The sequence below is a fragment of the Lissotriton helveticus genome, chromosome 4_1, assembly GCF_964261635.1.
Source record: "Lissotriton helveticus chromosome 4_1, aLisHel1.1, whole genome shotgun sequence".
NCBI lineage: Eukaryota > Metazoa > Chordata > Amphibia > Caudata > Salamandridae > Lissotriton > Lissotriton helveticus.
This window is the reverse complement of record NC_136063.1, coordinates 1,098,322,853-1,098,346,167: the sequence shown is the minus strand read 5'-3', so window position 1 is coordinate 1,098,346,167 and position 23,315 is coordinate 1,098,322,853. Positions and strand designations below refer to the sequence as shown.

At 46.6% G+C, this 23,315-nt stretch overlaps 1 protein-coding gene across 2 annotated transcripts in view; it reads left to right on the top strand.

Moving 5' to 3' along the window:
- GALNT4 (polypeptide N-acetylgalactosaminyltransferase 4) overlaps positions 1-23,315 on the top strand; it is a 642,979-nt gene that overhangs the window by 202,948 nt on the left and 416,716 nt on the right. For both annotated transcript variants that reach the window (XM_078687691.1, XM_078687692.1), the window contains exon 2: positions 17,404-17,486. The gene's annotated coding sequence lies outside the window, so the exon portion shown is untranslated. The remainder of the gene's footprint in view (positions 1-17,403; positions 17,487-23,315) is intronic.

Sequence of the window (23,315 nt, the reverse complement as noted above, 5' to 3'; positions counted from 1 at the left end):
TACTCCCTACTTACAAAATAGTTTTGCTATTTAATGGAAAGATTGATTCCAGAATTGTCTTTCTGCTTTATTTTCGTACTAACTACAGAACACATTAATTTAACACCCTTGATTGATCCATACCAATCAGAGTATTTGCAATCAATGCATGAATTCATAACTTTTTCTGAAGCTGAGAAACTAGTTTATTCATTACCAGGCATTTGTTCTTGTTCCCACAAGTCTGGAGTTATATTTCAAATTACAACCCTGAACATAATGTTAGGAACCTGTCAGTCAATCAGAATGCATGATTTACATACACTAACTATGGGTATAGGCCCGCTTATGAAATGGTCTGTAGGTCAGTTCTCTCTCCCTTTGGTTTGCTGGTGTACGCTGCTCCATTAGGGTCAGGCGTGTACTGCCTCTATATTAAAAAGCTTTTTATTAGTTTGAAGCAGTCCATGACACAATACCACACCAATTACACCAATAAAGCGATACATACATACTTATCCCTGTAATACTCAATTGCAGTAAGGGTTATACCGCATTTATTCTCCCAGGGCGCTGTCTGTTCTTCGTAGACCAGGACTATAATGACACAACAGTGGGGGAGGGGCGGGAGATACATGGATTTCCCCTGTGAACATTCCATTTGCCCCACACCGTTTCCAATTTCCAGGGGCAACCTCTACTCTCATAGACCGGTTTCTCTGCCACCGAACACCAATCCATGTCCCTTTGCCAGTCCAGGACAGTTGGTGCAGTCTCCCCCCCCCCCCTCCCAAGAGGAGCTGTTTTACACTTGGCAATCATCAAGGCGAATGTTACCCAGGTCTGATCAGCCGCCCTAGGTCAGTGGTCTTCCACATGTTGAGTAGATACCTTTGGACCAAGAGTGATAGGCTCTCGCCACAAATCCCTGTCATGCCCAACACCAACAAGCTCCAATAAGGTTGAATTGTCGGGCAGTCCCAGATAACATGCTAAAAGTCCCCTCATTAACCACAGTGTCTGCGACAGAATGAATCCGTCCTTTACCTTCAGAGACTCCGAATGATGCGGTACGTCTCCTACTTGTTCTGAATTAAGGTAATTGTCATCCCTGGCCAATTTCTTATGGATGTTTGGCGACTGTTTGCCAATACTTAATAGTGCTGCTTACCTTGCAGAATTGAGCGTCCCTCGGGACCAATGGCAGCATATGATTAGAAGGTTTCACGCCGCTCCATTTCAGCGGTACCTCTGGGTGATTTCTCCCCACTCTGAAGTCATTTCAGGATATTTTGACAGAGTAGAGTCTGGAATTTAATTTCATCACATCACGACCGTGTTCAGGTGAGCAATTTTCACTTTTTCACTTTTGCTTAGTCATTCGTGACATATGATTCTGACCCCATGGGAGACTAATGCTGGCACATTCTTTTAACAGACTACCCACCGCTATTGGGGGCAGTGTACTTGACACCTTCGAATATTGGTCAGTACTGACGACAGCTAGTCACTCGTTCCAATGTTTTCCATTAACTTAGGCCACCCCATTGATTGTATGGTTATTTTCCAGGTTCCCTTTCCTTTGTCCTGAGGAAGACCCGCAGCAGAGGAGTTTACTCACCCTTTTGCGTTAGGGTCGTAACGTCGAGATTTCCCCAGTGGGCCTACACCCAACATCTACTCCCCTCCTACCCCAACCACAGATGAAGTTTCACTGTGCCTCCAATTGAGAAGCATTTACCAAAAATTAATATTGCGATTGAGCTTAGGGGTAGGCCCAGTACGGTAGGGCAACCGGCCTTGTCAGGAATTAAAGCCGGATCCCTTCTGCTTTAGTGTTTTAAACTGTTTTTTTAAATGCCTTTTGATGATCTTCATCTTCCTTCTCTATCCCACACAGGAGCACCTACTTTCACTTCTTTCTCCTTCCTTGGAAATAACTGCGCTAATATCACATGATGCATACTATGCCATTGTGTATGTTTTTCATTTTATGAATATGATTCATCAGGAAATAAATTGATGTTTACAATTTAATTGACTTTGGTTGGCCTCTTGTCTATGAGATTTTCCCTGTTGAATGTGCTTTTACATTATATATTTTCAGTTGTATGCATTGATTGCATACTACACTGTCCTACAGTTATCAACCCCTTGCATGCGCGGCGATTTTTCGCGCTGTGCGGCCGTTTTAAAGAGTGGGCGGGATCATGACGACCCCCAGCCGTCATCAGTACACGCCCACCGTGATGCATGACTGACGGGGGCCGTCATCAGCAGGGGTTAATTAGAGTGTAATTAGGAGTGTCTTGACCAATTGTTTTCTTTACTCATATGATGGAGCACAGCACAGAGATATGGCCACTCAGCGGTGTCAAAGGCCATACGTGCTTTGAGGGACAAAACCACTGCATCTTCCTGGATTCTATGCTTGTGTCCCAAAACTCCTTAGAGACGTTGCCGGTTAAGAGCGGTGTTGCATGAACCCGGATTGATCTGGGTGAACCAATTTTGAAACGAGGGGAATGAGTTGAAGCGCCAAAAGTTTGGCGACAATCTTAGCCTCGGCATTCAGTAATGAGATAGGCCGTTTGGAGGCACATTGCTCCATAGCTCTTCCCTCTTTGTGTATAAAAACTATCGAGGCTAGCCTGTGATCTCTGGGAAGCATGCCAGCCCGCCTGCTCTCTTTGAACATCTTCAATAGATGTGATGCTGTGGAAGGTGCTGTGAGTTTATATAATTGTGCTGGCAGACCATTAGGTCCCGTTGCCTTGCCCGAGTTTATTGCTCTAATCGCTTGTTTCACTTCATCCTCTGTAAGTTCCCTATCTACGAGCAGCACGTTTTCAGGTGTAAGAGACGGGAGAGGAAGATCAATGGAGTCATGTTCAGTGGCCGTAACCTCCAAGGAGTAGGTACGTGAGTAATAGGTTGTGAATGTGTCAGTAATAACTTGCGGGTCAAGGAGATACTCCCCGTTGTCTGAGCATATGGTCTCAACCCAATGATTAGCTCTCTCCCTTCGCTTATCTAGCAAGGCAAGCAGTTTTCCTGCTTTGTCCCCCATCTCATACACCTGGTGTTGCGCAGCCCTATTTTCGGCTCTAGCCGACTCCATCACCAGATCTTTGTATGCCTGTTGTTTGAGGTTTAAAGTGTGTTGTGCGTTGTCGCTTCCGTCTTTCAACAGTTGAGCCTCCAAGTCTAAAATGTCTTGCTCCAACGCTTCAACTGCTGTCTTCTTGTCTTGCCTGTGTCCCACTATTAAAGAGACGGCTTGCCCCCTGGCCACCATCTTATAGGCCTCTCATGGTTTCACGGCCAAAGTAACAGAGTGCTAATTTTCTCTAAAGTACTGGTCTGTGGATTTAACAAGCCCATTCCTGGTTCTAGGGACTTTAATATACCAGGGGTTATGGTGACTGTCTTATTGGTGCACAGAATGCCCACCCTGTATCGTGCCCATATTGGGAAATGATCAGAAATGTGTCCCGCCAAGTACTACACATATCTAAAATGTGAAAGGTGTGTAGCCAACAATACAAGGAATTCAATTTGCGAAAGACTCCTGTGTGCCCCGGAGTGAAATGTATATTGCCATGTGTTGGGATTAAGCGCTCTCTAAATGTCAACCAGGCCCAAAATGGAAAGAAATTCTGTCTGTTGGGTCTGCAAGGGGAGGGGATGGTCTCTAGTGTCACACAATGCAATATTAAAATCTCCTCCCAACAAGAGCCTCCTAACCAGAAACCCAAGCATAACTGCACCCAAGTCAGGGAAGGTTGCGCCATGTAGAGTCGGTCAGACATATAATGATATAATATTGATTGTTTCTCCCTCTCATGTACCCGAATAGACCTCGCACCTGCGTAGGTTGAATGACCATACCCTGTCAATAGTGAGGGGAAACTGTTTCTGGAGGCGTATCCCCGTACCCCTGGAATTAGAGATGTAGCCTACATGTACCACCATTTTGTATACCCAGCGGTCTAGGGCTCTGCAGGTGTTTACCATGAGGTGGGTTTCCTGCAATAGGATAATGTCGGTGGAGTGCCTTTTGATATACTGGAGCACTATTCCATGTTTGACCTTCTCCGCCAGACTGTTTACATTCCATGACATTAATATGATTTCAGGGATGGACTTTCCTGCCATTGTAGTCATACGGAAGCATACACTGTTACCCAGGCTTTGCGCCGCCTGAATTCTTAGGTGTGGCAGGCCAAAGTCGCCCGATCATCACTGGCCATGTTAAGTGGATTAGAGTGGTGTGTGCCAACTCTCTGCCTTGTGTCATAGTTCATAATATGAAAAAACAGATTAAACACAGTAAAGTACCCTGAACCCTCTTTTGCCCACCCCCTTTAAACAAATAAACTCCCCACCCCGCATCCCTCCCTGAGGGACCCAGAACTGCCCGCCCCCCAAACTCAGCAGAGCGCCTGTCGTCCCAACCCAACATAGTGAAATCATGAGACCGTGTACCATCCTCTTACTTTGCCCCCCTCCCCATTAGACTAGTTAGGATAATGATGTGGTTTCAACAGATGAACAAGCTTCATATCTCCAAGGCAATAACTATTACTAAGCAAAAGAAGTCCATGACAATATGAACAAAGTATGGATCCCACCCCCCCCCCCCCGCTCAGGGTTTCAAGACCTCTTTCTGAGGCTACAGAAGTGTTACTGCTTTCTCAGCTTCTTCAAAAAAAGGATATTGCCCTCATGTGTCTGGAGCACGTCTCAGTAGTTAAGTCTCCTGTTGATCCATGGATACAACCTCCACCAGTGAATGACTTCCTGTGGAGTGCCCACCAGACCTCGTCGATCTCCTCCTACGTCTCTCAAAGCACACCCTGGGGCTAGGGCTGCCAACTGTCCGCCATCCCTCACGCCATTCCCAGACTTCCTCTGGTGTTGTGAAAACCTAGCCAGGAAAAGCATTGAGTATTCACTCCTTTTTCCCCTCAGTGCCTTCTTGACTTATAGAAAGCTATGTCTCTGTACCTTCAGGGTAAAGTAAAGAAAAATGGTAATGTTCATATTATCATAAATCACTGGCGAAGCAGTGCGTGATGTCTGGAGCACCACATCCCGGAAGTTAAAGAGAGTTAGAGATACTCCGGACTGGAGGTGTTTGAAGATACGATCCTGTATAAATAGGTCTGCGGCTGGTTCTTCTGCCCGTTCAGGGACCCCCAAAATGGGGACGTTATTGCACCTAGATCTGCCCTCCAAGTCCTCAAGTCTCGCTTCTAGATTTTTATTAGGTGCCTGCAGCTCACCTTCATGGACCTTAAGGGCCTTAGTGTCCTGGAGAAAAGTAGCCACCGAGTTCGTCATCTCTTTGACTCGTGCCCTCATGATGCGAAGGTCTGCCCGTATCAGTGAGACCTCTGTCGTGACAGTCTATGCGCTCTTCCAGTGCATGCCATAATATCATGGAGGTATAGGGTGTCTCTGCCAGACACCTGGGGGTCGTGGAGGACGCGTGCTTCCATGAGCCTTCCAGGGTGTCCGGCCCCTTGGGAAGCGCAAATTTGTCTAACTTGGTCTGATGGGTTCCTTTCATGTTGTTCCGCCCGTCATTCTACTGAGGTAAATTGAATGGGACACCGGGATACTCGCTGCCGCCTGCCAGCTGGCGTGCCAGGCACCCCCGCGGCCTGTCAGGTTTCTCCCCACGTATAGCCTCTGTTGTTTGCCACAAGGCATCAGTTTGTTCTTCTCTGTACACCATTGCCGCCCAGGTCCGACTACTCATCAACGCGGAGGGTGTTTGGGGCAGGAGGAACACACACACCACTAGTCTCCCGCACTCCTGTCTCTGTTCAGATCTCTCCTCCCACTCAGCTGCCGAATCAATGCTTGCAGGCGCCACTCCAGAGGGGCTGCGCGGCCTTCAGTGATACTAGTAGGCAGGACGGAGAGAAGGGCCAATGTTTCTTGCACCCTCCCCGAGGTGAGGGCACACAGCAGGAGCAGCAGACAACGTGATCTGTGCCACGAACTGGACCTCTCAAAACCCCTCGGACACGGAAACTAATCAGCCACAGTCCAACTCCGTTGCTCCGTAGCAGAGGCCGGGGTCTGCCTCACTTCACAGCCTTTACTCCTATCTTTATTTATTTATTTATTTATTTATTTATTTATTTATTTATTTTGAGAGTTTTATATAGCGCGAACAAGATCTTTGCAGATAACAGAGCGCTTTACACAGGCAGGTGGAAGGGTAAGGGAACAAGGGGGCATAATAGGGAGGTAGATCATCAAGTTCATGTACATAGCAAAAAAAAGAAAAATTATGTAAAGTACACGTATGAGGTAGCACGGCCTAGTTGGAGCGTAGGCCATCAAAACGTTGTGACTAATACCGAAATCGATAAAAAACTGATCTGAGGGAGCAAGGATCCAAGCACTTTAGACTAATATAAGTTCAGACACACGTACATAGGAATATATAGGCTATATCATAACAGAATACAGATAATACTGTTCGCAATGTAAATCAAACGAATTGTTCAAGTGTATTTAGCCATAAGGATACTTTTGACTTCTTTCTTAAAAAGAAGGGAGGAAGAGATGAGCCTCGTTTCAGGAGGAAGTGCGTTCCAGATCCTGGGCGCCATTCCAGAGAAGGAGCGTTTGTAAGTTTTTTTTTTTTTTTTTAAAACCTTTATTCGAGTAAGCAAGAAGGTACAAGGATGGGCCTACAACCACACGGGCCAGCCGCTAAAAAGGAGTAGACACATATCACATATGCCCGCAGAGGTAAACGTCAATCAACAATGCAATACTCCACAATATATACAGGACAAAAACAGGTTTTATATATATGAAAGAACAAACATACAAAAAGGCGAGAGTGTATCACTGAAGGTCAGCCCAAGGGACGCAAGGGGGGGACAGCAACAGAAGTGCAGTAGCAATATTCTAAGCACTAAGGAGTTCGGAGGGGGGGGGGGGGGGGGGAAGGGCGCAGAGATCAGGAAGAAGAAGGGGGGAGAGCCGGAGATACCAGCTCAGTCCCTATATGAAGATTCCGGGAACGCTAGCCTAAGGAGACAGGGTAATCTCGACAGTGTCCACAAGGGGAGGAGTACAAATGTCGCCACGGTATTCGTTCCATTGACCCCACACCTTCACCCATGCCCTGGGTCTGCCCCTGGCCACATAGACAGTTTTCTCACGGAACATGGACCAATCCATGTTATCCTCCCATTGCGAGAGGGCAGGGGGCCTGGAGGCCCCCCAGAGTTGCGCAATATCTCGCTTCGCAATCATATAGCCCAGGGTGGCCCATCTAGTCTGTGCCACCGAACAGTCCGTGGGCTCCCAAACATTCAAAAGACAGCGACGAGGTTCCGGACGTAAGGATATCCCTGTCACCACAGTCATCAGATCAAGCACAGCCACCCAATAAGCAGCCACCATCGGGCACTCCCAAAGAATATGCAGGAAAGTAGCACGCAAACCACATCCACGCTTACACAGTCCATCGGAGGAAAAGCCCATCACCATCAGTCGCGGTCCCGTCACGTACACCCGATGAAGGATCTTCAATTGGACCAGACGGAGTCGAGCCGGTATAGCCACCTCCTTCGGAGAGGAGAGGGCCGATTGCCAATCCTCATCATCAAGTTCCAACCCATCTCCCATCCACTGTTCCCGAAGTCGGGCCAATAAGTCAGTCCGATTGTTAATCAACTTTTTATAGATCAGGGAGATAGTGCTATCAGGAAGATATTCGTCAAGGATACGGTCCTCAAGTGGGGAAGAGTCAGGCGGAATCTCACCAGGAGCAAACACCGAAACCAAAGCGTGCCTGATCTGTAAATAACGAAAGAATTCCCGACCACTCAGGCCGTAGTCAGCCTGGAGGGCCTGAAACGGGCGCACAGAACCCTTAGAGTATACATCCCCCACTTTAGAGATCCCAATCAAGTCCCAGCGGTCAAAACCCTTGGAAGACCAAAGACCGCCCAGACGTTCTGAAGCATAAAGCGGCGTCGCCAACGTCAAGCGATCCTCCCAGCCCAGGCTCACATTCGCAGCACGCCACACCGTCAAAGCAGTCAAAGTAGGTCCCACAAGATGGCGCCCAGCGGAGCGAGAATAGAGCACTCTGTTAAAGTCACCTCCCGGAAGCTGAAGTTTATCCATCTCAAACGCCGGATTACGACCCGGCGAGAACATAGCATGATTAATAGCGGACAGATGGGAAGCCCAGTAGTATCTCTTAATATCGGGGAGCGCCATGCCCACATCGTACCACGGGATTGAAAGTTTCGCGAGAGCAATGCGCGGTCGCCCATCCCAAATAAGTTGCCTTTGAAGGCTCTCAATCTCCCGAAAATAGGTCTTAGGGATAGGATCATAATAATTCTGGAGAGCGTAGAGAAACCGCGGTAGTGACATCATCTTAAACAGGGCCGCCCGACCCAGTGGAGACAGGGGAAGTTTGCGCCAACGGGCAACGTCCAAACGGAGCCTAAGCAACGGGGGAAGGAGATTACGATCAAAACGAAGGGAGGGGTCCAAGGTAACAAAAACCCCCAAGTATTTGAAACCATCCCGGACCACCTGAAGAGGAAGTCTACTCGGCAACGGAGGCAAGACACCAGATAAAACGTATACACAGGACTTAGACCAGTTGATGACGAGGCCTGAGTTAGCGCCAAAGGACGCAAGAACGTCAAATAAAACAGATAAAGACTTGCGAGGAGAAGTAAGATACAAGAGGATGTCGTCCGCATAAAGCGAGACGCGGTCTTCGAAATCCGGGGCCCAACGAATACCTTTAAGGGACGGTTCCCAACGGAGCCAGGCCGCCAACGGTTCAAGAGCGAGCGCGAACAACAGAGGGGACAAGGGGCAACCCTGACGGGTGCCCCTGCCCAAGGAGAAGGGGGCCGACACTCTACCGTTCACTACAACTTGCGCCAGAGGTTCCGCGTACAACAGTCTAACCCAGCTAATAAACTCGCACCCGAATCCAAATTTCTCAAGTGTCGCCCATAAATAGGGCCACTCCACAGTGTCAAAGGCCATGGAGGCATCCAGGGACGCCAAAATGGCCGGTTCAGTCAAAAGCCCCGCCCTCGCCAGCGCGCCGTGGAGGCGACGTAAATTCAGAGCAGTGTTGCGATGCGGGATAAAGCCAGATTGATCCGGATGGACCAACTCCCCGAGAACCGAAAGGAGACGGGTCGCCAAAAGTTTAGCCAACACCTTAGGTTCAACATTTAACAGGGATATGGGCCTATACGAGGAACAGAGGTCACGCGGCTTACCCTCTTTGGGAATGACGACGATTGTCGCCAGACGCTGATCATAAGGAAGTATGTTCCGCTCACGAGATTCTAGAAACATGGCGCGGAGATACGGCGCCACCTTATCGGGGCGTAACTTATACAACTCAATAGGCAAACCGTTCGGGCCCAATGCTTTGCCCGAACGGAGCGATCGAACTGCATTGGCTATCTCGTCATTCGTAAAAGGGGAGTCCAAAGCAATACGGTCCAAGTCGGTGACACAGGGCAAAGTGATATCACGCAGAAGAAGGCGGGAATCGGCAACATCCCTCACAGACACGGGAGCATATACCACTCGGAAATATTCCGCAAAACGATCAACAATGGCGGTCGGATCAATCACATTATCACCACTCGCAGACTGAATCACGGGCACCACACGATTAACTCTTTCTTTCTTGTCCAACCACGCTAGGAGTTTGCCCGCCTTGTCACCCACATCGTACAATCTGCCCTGCTGCTCACGAAACAGCACCTTTGCAGCGTCAGTGACCAGAGATTTATATGCAAACTGTTTCAGACCCAGGGCATGGAGTTTCTCAGGCGTGACACCAGATTCCAACTCGTCCTCCAAAGCAGAGATCTCCCCCTCAAGGTCCACCACCTCCCTCCTCCCAGCCCTCTTAGCTTCAACAATCAAGGAAAGGGCCTGTCCACGAATCACAGTTTTAAAGGCTTCCCACAGGGACACAGCCGAAGAGACCGACCCCTCGTTTTCCAGGAAATATGCATCCATGGACTTGAGCAAGAGGGTACGAGTCTCAGGGGATGAAAGATACCAAGGGTTAATGGGAGCCACTCGGCCCGCCGCCTCTACCCCAACCTCGAAACGAAGCCAGAGCGGCGAGTGATCAGAAATACCCCTCGGCAAGTGTAAAACCTCACGAACCGCCGACGATTGGGCTGCGGGCATCAGGAAATAATCCAGCCGAGACAGACTGCCATGAGCCCCAGAATGGAAGGTGTATTGGAGCTGAGTAGGATGCAATAGTCGCCAGCAGTCCACAAGGCCAAAGGTATCTAAAAACCCACCCAACCACTGCTGAGCCTGCGGGGTATCTCTAGGGGGATGGCGATCGTGAAGGCCGGAAAGCACCGAATTAAAATCACCGGCCAGAAAGAGAGTACTATCAGGGAGATCTAACAAAACACGGCCCAAGTCAGTAAAAGTAGAGGCCTGCAAACCCGGGGGAACATAAACATTGAAGAGAGATAGGGTGCGGCCTTCATACCTACCCACCAGGACAGTATATCTCCCACGGTCATCATGAATCACCTCATCGATCGCCAGGGGGAGGGAGGTTCGAACAAGAATACCCACACCCCTAGATCCGGAGGTAAACCCCGAGTGCGCCACAAGGCGGTAGCCCCATCTATTCATTGCATAACAAACATTACCAATCAAATGGGTTTCTTGCATGAAAACAATGTCCGGTGACAAACGTCGTATACATTTCAAGACCACACTGCGCTTAATACGATCTCCCAGGCCATTAACGTTCCAGGAAAGAAATCTTAACCCTCTACCCCCCATCCCCGCCGCCCGAGCCAAGACCCCCCGTCCATGAGCTAGACATCAGAAACAGCAGCAAACACAGGAGCAACTCGCCTTGAAAACAACACACAGAAAAGAAAAAACTTCCCAACCCCCCTCCCCCAAACTGAAGAGAAACACCCCCCACCCTGCACCCCTGCAAAAAGCTAAAGAGCCACCCCAACCTGCAGTGTGCCTGTCGCCCAAGAACCCCTATTCTACACAAAGACCCCGGAGGAGGAAAGGTCTCCGTTCCACCCTCCCCCCGACCTCAGCAAGAACAAAAATAACAAACGAAAGACAGAATGATCACAATGTAGAGGGACGCCGGCCAACACTCCTGAGAATGTATTCAAAATAAGACATAAGAGCCGAACAGTTAGATCTCCGCACCACCTTCGGCACCACCAGGGTGAGCGGCGGAGTCAGTCTCAGGAGGACGGTCAGGCAATGAGTCCAGCCAGTCATTAACAGCATCTGGCCGATCAAAGAAAAGGGTACGCTCATTGTATTCGACCCGAAGTCTGGTGGGAAAGAGCATGGCGTAACGTAGGCCCCGATCCCGAAGACGTTTCTTGGCACCACGAAACTCCATACGTTGTCTCTGAACCTGTTGGGAAAAGTCCAGGTAAAAGTTCACCGTAGCATTCTCAAAGGCCACCGGGCCCTTCACCCGCGAGGCCTGCAGGATAGCGTCCCGGTCTCTATAATGAAAAAGCTTCGCTACAATGGGTCTCGGCGGGGCTCCCGGCTTGACTTTGCCCCCTGGAACACGATGTGCACGTTCCACCGTGAAAAATTTTGTGAGACCAGAAGGGGCCAGATGGTTCAAGACCAGATCCTCAACCAGGAGATCCACCGAGTGGGGTTCAGGGTTCTCCGGTACACCAACCAGGCGAACATTGCAGCGACGCGCCCTATTTTCAAAGTCCTCCAGGCGACGGGTCATGAAGTCGTTCCCCCGACGGAGATTTCCAATCTCTGTTTGAAGCTCCGAGACGTCATTCGTAAGGCTAGAAGATTTAATATCCAGTGATTGTACCCTCTCATTCGTCTTGCCGAGATCAGCACGAATCAGATTCACCTCAATAGCCACGGTGTCAAGTTTATGGGCCAAGGCCTCGTACTGTAGGCCGATGGATTCCCTCACACCCGAGATGGCGCCCATGATATCCTGTAGGGAGGGCTCCGCCGACTCTTCCAAAACTCGTTCGGACGCTATACTGGAACCAGGCAGGGCAGCTCCGGGGGACCCCTTAGAATGGGTATAACGGTCCATGACATTTGATTGAACTGGAGCTCCGCGCAGAGGTGTTTTCGTCTTGCGCGTCTCTCTGTCCCCTCTGCCCGCCATTTTGAAGATGCGTCACAGGACAAGCCACCAGGTTCGACGGGCCCGACACTCAAAGTACAGGATCAAAAGTACATGAAAAAGGGGGCACAACTCGGGTAGAGGTCGCCAAGCCAGCAAATAGGTCACATGAAAGCCCAACAGCCGATCTGCCTCCAAGTCTCAGTCGCAACACGACATCCACACCCGTGGCCCAAGTCGGAACGGAATCGAAACCGAAACTTAGGAAGGGGGGACCCACAAGGCCAGATCTCCTGCCGTTGTTGTTCAATTGCAGGACGGCTACAGAACCGCACCCCGTCCCGGGCGCACCTCAAGGGCGGAGCCCAAAAGTTCAGAGCAGCATATCTCAGGAATACGAGATCCAAATCGATTTCTGAAAAGTGCCAGGGTAATCAGCCAAACGTCCCCCACACGAATTCTTGCAAGAAATCAGGATTCAGCCAGGATAAAATGCCGGGAGCGGCGAGGGTCCGGAGAGCGCTGTGCTCAAGCGGCCATCTCGGATGCCCGCCAAGCTCCTCCCGTTTGTAAGTTTTTTCCTTCCGGAATCTTCGCGGTTTCAACAGAAGATTGTTTGTGCTCCTGGTAGCTCTGGACCCACTGGACATTGTCAACTTATGAGTGAGGTAGCTGGGTGATTTCAAGTGTATAGCCTTGTGCGTCATGCAGGCAATTTTCAGCTGTATTCTGGCTTCAAGAGGCAGCCAGTTCAAGGATTTGAAGTCAGGGGAGATATGTGAGTGCTTTTTTGATCCAGTGATGAGTCTTGCAGCCGCATTTAGTGATGCTCTGAGGGGTGCAGTTGTCGTTAGGGGGAGGCCACAGAGGGCCACGCTGCCGTAGTCTATGCGAGGGATGACTAGAGCTTGTACTGCTGTTTGGAAGTCTTTTGCTGGGAGGAAGGGTTTCAGTTTCCTCAAGGTATTTATTTGGAAGTTCGCCCCCTTAGTAGCCTTGCTGATATGCTGCTGCATGTTGAGGTTGGTGTCTAGTGTTATGCCCAGGGATTTTGCTGAGTCCACGATGGTCGGTTGGACATTGAGTGCTGTTAGGTGCTTAAGCCATGTTTGTGCTGAAGATATTTTCGTGGGAGGTGAGATGAGGAGGAACTCAGTCTTCATAGCATTGAGTTTGAGGTGGTTGTCAGCCAGCCAAGATTGGGTGCTTCTGATCGTTGAATTCAGACTCAGGATGTCTTTGGGGGATTGTAACTTGAGATATATTTGCGTGTCATCAGCGTACATGTGAAAGTGTACAGTGGATGCTTGTAACAGAGTGGTGAGAGGTTCCATAACAAGGTTAAACAGAGTAGGGGATAGGCAGGAACCTTGCGGGACACCTAACGATACCGGTACTGGACCGGACAACAGGTTTTTGCTCTTGAATTTTTGAGACCTGTTGTGTAGAAAGGAAGTGAACCAACGAAGCACAGACCCAGAGAAGCCCATTCTTGTCTTAAGGAGTTCGAGTAAGTTCTCATGTTTCACTGTGTCGAATGCTGAAGAGAGATCAAGAAGGATGAGGAGGCAGGTATCATTTTGATCTAAGATTTGGATGGCGTCGTCAATTATGTGGGTCATCGCGGTTTCAGTACTGTGCCCTGCTCGGAAGCCTGATTGGTGTGGGTTGAGGAGATCGAACTGTTCTATGTGCTTTGTCATTTGTAGTTGGACGCATTTTTCTAAAAGTTTGGCGAGCGTGGGAATGTTGGTAATCGGACGGTAGTTGTTTAGGTCCGTGGGGTCGGCAGTTGGTTTCTTCAATAAAGGTGAAACTTGTCCAACTTTGAGGGAGTCCGGGATGGTTCCTTGTTGTAGTGAGCTATTGATAATTTTAGTCCAGAGTGGGAGTAGCAAAGGGATGAAGTCTTTTACGGCGTTAGCAGGAAGAGGGTCAGTAAGGTGATTGGATGGTTTTAGGATGCTGAGTATTCTGTCAATTTCTTCTTCAGAGTAGGTGTCAAAAGATGCCCATGTCGCATTGTTTTTTAGTTTATTTGGTGTTGAGCAGTTGGGTATTGAGTAGAGGCTTGCGTCATTGAGGAGGTCGCTCCTTATATTGTCAGTTTTTTTGTTAAAGAAAGCTGAGAAATCTTCACAGGAAGGAGTAGTGCTCATGATGTCGACAGCTGGTAGTTGTTCCTTAGATTGAGATCGGATTAGCTCGAACAGTTTACTTGGACGGTTTTTCGCTTGGTCTAGCTGAATTCTGAAGAACTCTGACTTTGAGCGTTTTATTTTCCTGAAGTATGCATTTCTCTTTTTCCTCAGAGTTTTGAGATGCAATGTCGAGGGAACTGCTCTCCAGGTGCGCTCTGCCGTTCGCATAGCCCGTCTCTCTTCATTGAGACTCCCGTTGTACCAGGGGTTGGATATCTTAGTGGATACTCTTTTCAGTTGCATTGGAGCGGCCTCATTGATTATTGAGGCCATGGAGTTGAGATAGTAGTCGGTTAGGACCTGGACGTCTGTAGCGTCGGTGGGGGGGAGTAGAATATTGTAGCTGTTTGGGGGTAGAGAGTTTGGATTGAGTTTCCTCATGTCTCTTTTCCAGACTTTGGGCCTGGCGTATTGCATCGGGATGAGTTTTACTTTTTCCTTGATGAGGAATGTGATAATATGGTGGTCTGACCAGTCACAAGGTTGTATTGAGTCAAGTTGAGTGGTGCCTTCTTTGGAAATGACCAGGTCGAGGATAGAGCCTTTGTCATGTGTCGGGGAGTTGCAAATTTGAGTGAGGTCCGAAGCGGTAAGGAAACTTTTGAGGCTATTAACTACTGCGTCACCGCAGTCATTCCAATGGAGATTGTAGTCACCAAGGTAAATTTGTGTGTTTTGCCGACCTGCGTTGATTGATATTGTGTCCATGAGTTGTTGGGAGAAGACGATGTTGTCCCCTGGGGGGTGGTACATGATGTGTAGTGAACAAACAGGTTTGTTCTCACTGGTGACATCAAGGCAGAAGTATTCACAGGAGGTAAGAGAAGGAGCGGTGACTTTGTTAATAGAGAGGTTGCTCTTGTAAATGCAGGCGATTCCGCCACCTGTCTTGTTGTTGGGCCTGTCAAGTCTAGAGATGCAGTAGTTGGGGGGGACTAGGATATCCATGATAGGATTGGAGGCTTCAGTTAACCATGTTTCAGTTAGTATGGCCAGGTCGAGGTTCCTAGACAAGATGAGGTCAGCGACCTCCGTCGCGTGTTTTTGGGCCGATCTACAGTTGAGAAGTGTGCATTTGAGTCTGGGGGTGCACGGGGAGGTGGAGGGTACCGTAGCGAGAGGGACTTTAGTGAGGTTGTTGGGGACAGAGCCTCTGTTGCTATGCGTGGGGTGCCTGCTAGGGTTGGAGAGAATCGTAGAAATGGGCATGTGCGTGGCGGTTAGGCTGTTTTGCGTTGCCGGGACATATGTGCTGAGTAGGGTGAGTATGTCGCGGTCCGAAAGAGTCTTGATTGCGCGCTGGGGGCGGTTGGCGGTATTGCGAGAGGGGATAGAGGTCCAATGTAAGGGGCGGTTAGGGAGTGTCTTGATAGTGCGCTTAGGCCTGTTGGAGGTATTGCGAGAGGGGATAGAAGTCCCATGTAAGGGGTGCCTAGGATGTGGGGGGGAATTGTTCATTCGTTGACATGTGGTCGTGCGGGGGGGGTGCGGGAGGAGTAATTCTTTGAGCGAGTGGAGCTCTTCTTTCACTTGGAGGAGGGTGGTCATGATTATATCCAGCGTGAAGTTGGGAGTGGGGTTAGAGTTATTGGAAGGGTAATCAGCGACAGGAGGGGTGAGGCAGATGCGGGACGAGTGGAGACTGGTCGTTGCGGGGGGGCAAGTGTAGTGATGGGGAGTGAGAGTGGGGGGGGAGATGTTGAGGGGGGAGTGGGGACCAGGAGTGGGGGGGGGGGGCTAAGGGTGGGGAGTAAACTGTTGATGGAAGAGTGGAGGCTTGGAGTGGCGGGGGGGATATGTTAAGGGTGGGGTGTATGTCTGGCCTGGGTTGAGTGCCGAGCATACGGGGGCGCTGATGAGGTCGGAGTGAAGGCTAGGAGTGTCGGGAGTGCAGGGAGTGGGGGGGGAGATGTCGAGGGAGGGGTGTATGTCAGTATTTCTTTGAGTGGGGGTGGGGGGGAGATGTTGAGGGAGGGGTGTAGGTCTGGAGTGCGTTGAGTGCAGAGACTGGAGGGTGCGCCGTTGAGTGAGGAGTGAGGGCTAGGAGTGGCGGGAGTGCAGGGAGTGAGTAGGGAGATGTTGAGGGAGGGGTGTATGACAGGAGTTGTTTGAGTGCAAAGAGTAGGGTGGGGGGTGTTGAGGGAGGAGTGGGGGCCAGGAGGGGGGGCGCAGGGAGTGGGGGGAGAGAGGACACGGGTGGGGGGGAGCTAGGTGCGGCGCGGGTGTAAGGAGTGGCGGGGGTGGAAAGATTGGGGGGGTAATTGGGAAGGCATAGAGTCGCGTTGTGAGGGTCAGAGGCGGTCACCGCCTATTGCAGTGTTGGGATGCTATCGGACGGCGGTCTAAGGCATCCCCCCACGCCAGTCGACCCTGTGAATGTTTGGGTCGTGGCTAGAGGATGGGTAGCTAATAGGCTACGGAGCTGCTCTAGGAAATGGCCATCTTCTTCAGCGATTCGTACCCACCCCTTTGTACTGCTTCGTTTGAATGTTTGAATTTCCACTCTGGGGCGTTTTATTTTTCTTTATCCCTCAAGTGCAGTTGTGGACCCAGCACACCATGGGACCAAAAATAGCTTTTCTGTACCTGGGCAAAACTGTGGCGTTTTCTCCCAAGGTACACCAGCCACTCTTCATTTGCTACCATAGTGTGCTGGCTCCAACCCTTGATTAACTGAAGTGGAAAACAAGCTTCAATGCTGACATACTACAGACTAGTAATGTTTATTATGCAGACTATAATATTTACATTTTTTTCAGGCTTACAAAATATCTCTACACAGGCTTGTGTCAGATTTCTGACTCATCCCATGATCACACGTTTTCGTTACACAAGTAACCTTTTCTTTCTTCCTTTTCTTTTTTGCATCCTTTAATTTCAGTGTGCAGTGGAATGCAGATGAAGTGGATGTAGTGGTGGTACACCATGGCTGCACCCCAAAAATATAGTGTTAGTACACCCCTGGCATATGACGTCATTGCTGAGATTTAATGGCAGGATGGAAGCACTCACACCTCTGGTATGTGACTTTTAATCTGTGTTTTTATATCTTTTAAACAGCACTACAGACCAGAGCGGTGAAAGGTGCTTCGGAAGAAATAACTGAGACAGGCAGCAGTCTGGAGGACCTCTCTACAAATAAGGTAAGAAGGAAGAAAGTGTTCGAATAGGTGGGGGCAGAAAACAGATTGTTCAAGAAATGGCGAGTAACAGTAAGATCAGTAACTCCGGTATTTGTGGAAGACATTTTGGAATGAACTTAAAGTTACTTGGTCTGATACTAGAGTTCCGGATAGCCAAATTACAGATTCATTGCAAAAGCCAGTCATTCTATATTTGTTTTCTTATTAACTTTGGCACACTTCAAAAAACCTGCACAAAACTTTTAAACAAAAAGTACATCCAGTTTTGGTTGTTGGTGGCAAGTTTCCTGCAGATCCATCAAGCTGAGGCCAAGAAACAGGGGGACACTCAAGATCAATTTCCCATTTTATTTCCCATAGGCTTTATTGCTTTGCAGTACAGAAAAAATGACTGAATGGAACTATGGTAGAACTTTACTCAAGGAAGCGCCTTGGTTGGTTTTCTGTAAATCCATTCTGTATTTTTCGTGAAACTGACGTTTGAAAAGGTGCTGAGGTTGGACATGTAGGGAGATATCTAAAACGTTAATTAGTGGATCCTCAGGAGGGCGGATTCACAAAGGTAAACTTGAACATTTGTGTAAATGTACAATTTTTGGGGATTCACAACCTACTAGTTAATAGTACGTTTACGGCTGTGAAGATTCCGTAGTCGGGTGAAGCACTCCGCACATAAAAAGATAGGACCTTGTAGGTCTACCTTTGTGAATCAGGCCCTATATACCTAACCTCAGCATGATATACTCATCAGATAATGATGTATGTATGATCGTAGACCACTGCTACAGGTCTACTTGTTGGCTTGTACAAATATAGCTTACTGTTACTCAAAGATGTATGTGGTGAAGTTAAGGTATTTTAAAAAGCGCAGGCCTATTTTTATGTTCAGAGTTCTCCACCCCAACTGTGGCATCTCTGAAATCTTAAACTTACTGTTAACCCGCATGCTATAACTACGCAGATGACACACAAATACTTCTTACACTGGAAAGCCCCAAAGGCATTGGAATCTTAAAAATCTTTAGTTGGTTCCAAGCCCGTTGATCAGTGGATGACATGGAGCTATCTCAAACTAAATGCGTCCAGGACTGAAATACTCACATATGGCGAATGGAAGAATTGTGACCCTCTCTGTGCTTGGCCTGCCAATTTGGGACCACCTCCTAATGTGTCCAATGAAGTAAGAAACATTGGAATTGCCATGAACTCCAAGCAATCAATGAATGCCCAAGTGGTTAAGTTAGCAAGATCAAGTTTCATTACTATGAAAACTTTGCAACGCATTTGCTCCCACCTAAGATTTTAATAGAAGGTCCAAGCTACTATCTTGTAGTGCCTAAACTTGATTACGCCAATTACTTGTATCACGGAACATCTTTATCAACTATAGAAAAACTACAGTGAATTCAGAACTCGGCTGCCAGACCACTCCAACATGTAAAGCCTCAAGCCCAGAGCTCCCCTGCCGTGGTACATCTTTCCCTGTTCGAGCAGTCAAACTATGGAATTCACTACCCCCAAACATAAGATCTGCAGGTAAATATCTTATCTTCTGTAGACTACTCAAGAGTTGACTTTTTCCAGCATGACCGCCATACTCAAAACACAAATGTACAGTGCATGCCAGTGTGTATGTAAACATGTATAATTTGATCATATGTTTGTATTTAGATATTTGTATCTCCTGTACAAATATATGCACTACTTATGGTTTAAAATATATATTCTAATAGGTCTGCTTAACTAATATATATTAACATATATATATTACTGATCATTAGACTAATATATATATATATATATATATATATATATATATATATATATATATATATATATATATATATATATATATATATATAAAACACAAGGCTTGTCAGGGTACGGCATCAATTAATTTATTCAAAACACCCTCAACCTATGAGGTAAAAGAAGAGACGCGTTCCGGCCTATAAAAAAGCCTTTGTCAATCCTGATGGTGCCTTTAATTCACACTTATTATATAGTCACTCCCACTTGAGTGAATGGTAAACATGGAAGACATACTGTCAATAAGCTGACACAATGTAAAGCTAAAATATGTACTGCCAACGACATGCTCATAATGCTGGTAAAGCAGTTGTCAAATTGTAAAAATGCATAATGCAGACTGTAAACAGCTTATAGGAATTACCATCACAATAGCAAGCATGAATAAATGACATAGCAGACGTGTGTAATCAACGTTCAAGTGGGAAGAAATGTTAACATGTACATGCGCCATCAGTCTACTTAATCTCGTTATGCCTGAGCTCGTAAAATGAGATAATCTAAAAAACCATACTGTTCAAAGTCATTGGAATGTTCCACAGAGACTGTCTCTAACCCAAACTGAACGCCGCCACTGATCACAGCTTCGCTGCAGTGCGCCCTTTGACCTCCATGCTGCATGCCGTGATACTGTAAAGTTGAAACCACACAGATAAAGTTGTAAGTGTAGTTTATTGAAGGAACACAGGAGCAAGGTAGGGAACAACCTACACAGGACTTCTTCAACAGCAACTACTCTAGTTGCTAGGGAGGAGGAACTAGGATACAGTAGAATACAGAAACATTCTAAAAGAATTAAAGGGCAACATAACACATCTTCTCCTTTTATAAATGGAGAAAAGAAAAAGAAAACAAATAAAACAATTAGCAAACAAAATCTTCTAGCCACTTGGGTTTAGAGCAAATGCGTTTCCGGTTTACAAATACATCACTGCTACATGAAGGTTCATTAACAGATGTTGAATTGAAATCATGATTCGGTGAAAAAGAATCAAGGGTAGCAGGAACAATAGAGGCCGGAACAGACCCATCTAAATTGGAGGGAGGGTTTACAACATCTGCAATGGGAGGAACATAAATTACATCGGAGGAGGAAGGGTTAGAATTGGAGGAAAGATTTTCAGAAACACTAAAACCACCATGATCCTCACAAGGAGTAGAAATAGGAGTGGTAGTACATGACTCATCAGGAGAAATAACAGAGTCATTTGTTTGACAATTTTTTCCTCTGTAGATGGCAATTCTTTTAAGATTCCACACTTTACCATCGCTAAGAAGGACAGCATTGCGAAGAATCTTCTTGACCATAAGAGGTTCAGAAAACTGGGAATCCCCCTTACGAACTTTCCATGGTTTTTTCACCTTAACCCACATACCAACATTAACTTCTGCAGTGCTAGAGCAACATTTCTTATCAAAATTCCTCTTATACTCTAGGTGCTTATTAATAACATCAGTTCTGACTTTATTCATGCAAATGTCTAAACAAGATTTTTTGTGTAACCATTTGGGATTACATTTAGTTCTGGCAACACGACCTCTCATGATCTCAAAGGGAGACATTTTTAAAGCATTATGAATATTGGTCCTATAGGACCAGACAGCTTTGAAGGCTGAGGTTTCCCAATCCTCACCATTTTGTACAGCTATTTGTATTGCATTCTTCAAAACCCTGTTGAACCTCTCGCAAAGTCCATTACCGCTTGGGTTGTAAAGAGAGGTAGTCTTATGAACAACACCAACACGTTCAAAATAGGATTTAGTTAATTTGGACATGAACTGAACGCCATTATCACTAATGACTTGGTTGGGCAGGCCTTCTTCAATAAAAACTCTGTCAATAAAATTCAAAACAGAAGAAGAATCAACCTTGTCTACAATGGTGATGTTGGGCCATCTAGAAAATACATCAATCATAGAGATTATAAATTTATGATCGTCTCCAATTGGTCCCATAATGTCCATGGCAACAGTATGCCAAGGACCCTCTGGAACCAAAGGTTCACACATGTCGGGTTAGAGCGTGTTGAGAACTTTATCAGAATTGGCACAAGTGACGCATTCACGAACGATTCTTTCTGTAAGGACATCAATACCTGGCCACCAATACCATTGTTTAACATTTTGTTTGGTTTTTACAATACCACAATGATCTTTGTGACACAGGTCAATAATGCCTTTCCTTAAAGAAGAAGGGGGAATAGCTTTTTCACCTCTAAAAATAGTATCATCACAAACAGTTAGTTCATTTCTAACCTCCCAATAAGGCTTAAGATCGGACGACAAATCTTTCTTATCTGTCCAACCTTCCCGAATGAAGGAGATAATGGAAATTAAAATATTATCTTTGAGATAATCATCCTTCCACAACTTTTTATCTATACAAAAAGGACTACTATCAAGGATATAAGCAACGTGAAAGGAATCCCACTCATTCACTTCACATTCTTGTAGATCAGTAGGCATCCGGGAGAGGAAGTCAGCAATAACATTGCTTTTACCAGGTAGATATTCAATTTTAACAATAAAATCTTGTAGCCGCATGGACATTCTTGCAATTCTAGCAGTAGCATTGTAAAGGCCTTCAGTAGAAAGGAGTTTAGTGAGAGGCTTATGGTCTGATCGCACAATACACTCCTTTCCCCACACAAAACTGCGAAAGTGCTCAAGAGCCCATACTACAGCTAAAGTTTCCTTCTCAATAACTGAGAATTTACTCTCCGGGACTGAAAGTGCTCTTGACGCAAATGCTACAATGCGTTCTTTACCTGAGCTGTCAATTTGAGATAAAACACTTCCCAGGCCTTTGTTACTAGCATCAACTGTGACTACAGAATTTGAATCTAAATCAAAAGGGCATAACACAGGAGCATTAATGATGTCCAGTTTGATACTGTTGAACTCATCTTCACAAAAAGGAGACCATTCAAATTTAACTTTGCTTTTTAGAAGTTGTCTAATGTTGAATACTTTTGATGAGAAATTTTTAACAAATTTAGAATAAAATTCTACCATCCCTAGAAATGATCTTACATCATCTCTACTGGTGGGAGGAGGAGCATCTTTTATAGCATCAACCAATTTAGCCTTGGTTGAAACACCATCACAACACAGCACGTGTCCAAGATAAGTCACAGATTTGACCGCAAAATGGCATTTTGAGTATTCAATGGTTAAACCTTTATTCTCAAGAATGCCTAGAACTTCTTCTAGAATGGTATTATGCTCATCTTTATCTTTACCATAAATTAGAATATCATCCTGAAAGAATTTAACTTTAGGATGTTTCCCAAAAAGTTGGTGCATGATGCGCTGGAAAATGGCAGCGGCAGACGCTAAGCCAAATGGCATGCGTTTAAATTGGAAACACCCCATGGGAGTGATAAACGCAGTAAGTCGTCTACTCTCAGTGTCTAGGGAAATCTGATGGTATGCGGAGGATAAATCTATTGTGGAAAAATACATAGCACCATTAACTAGAGACAACATTTCATTAATTTTGGGTAAAGGGAATTTGTCTACGACAATATTCTCATTTAAGTGGCGGAGGTCCACGCAAAGACGGATTTTGCCATTGGCACGCCTTGCGATAACTACTGGAGAAATCCAATTAGAGGACTCTATTGGTTCAATAATGTCTTCTTTGACAAGTTTTTCTAATTCTTTTTCAACATCGCCCCGAACCAGAATAGGAATGTTTCTGGCTTTAAAATTTTTAGGGTTGGCATTATCTTTCAGGACGATGTGGTGGGAAAAACCTTGAAAATTTCCAATTTTACCACTAAAAACTTTTGGAAATTTTTTAAGCATAGCATCACCAATTTCAGTTCCCTCATTAATAACTAAAACAGGATCAGGACTGTTGGGATTCAAGACGATATCTAAATCCCACTGATCTCTCCATCCTAGGACAGAAGGTCCAACTTTAGCAACATACAATTTGCACAAAGATTCTCTACCTTTAAACTTGAATAATAAAGGTTTGTAACCAATTACATCGATCTTACCACCGGAAAATCC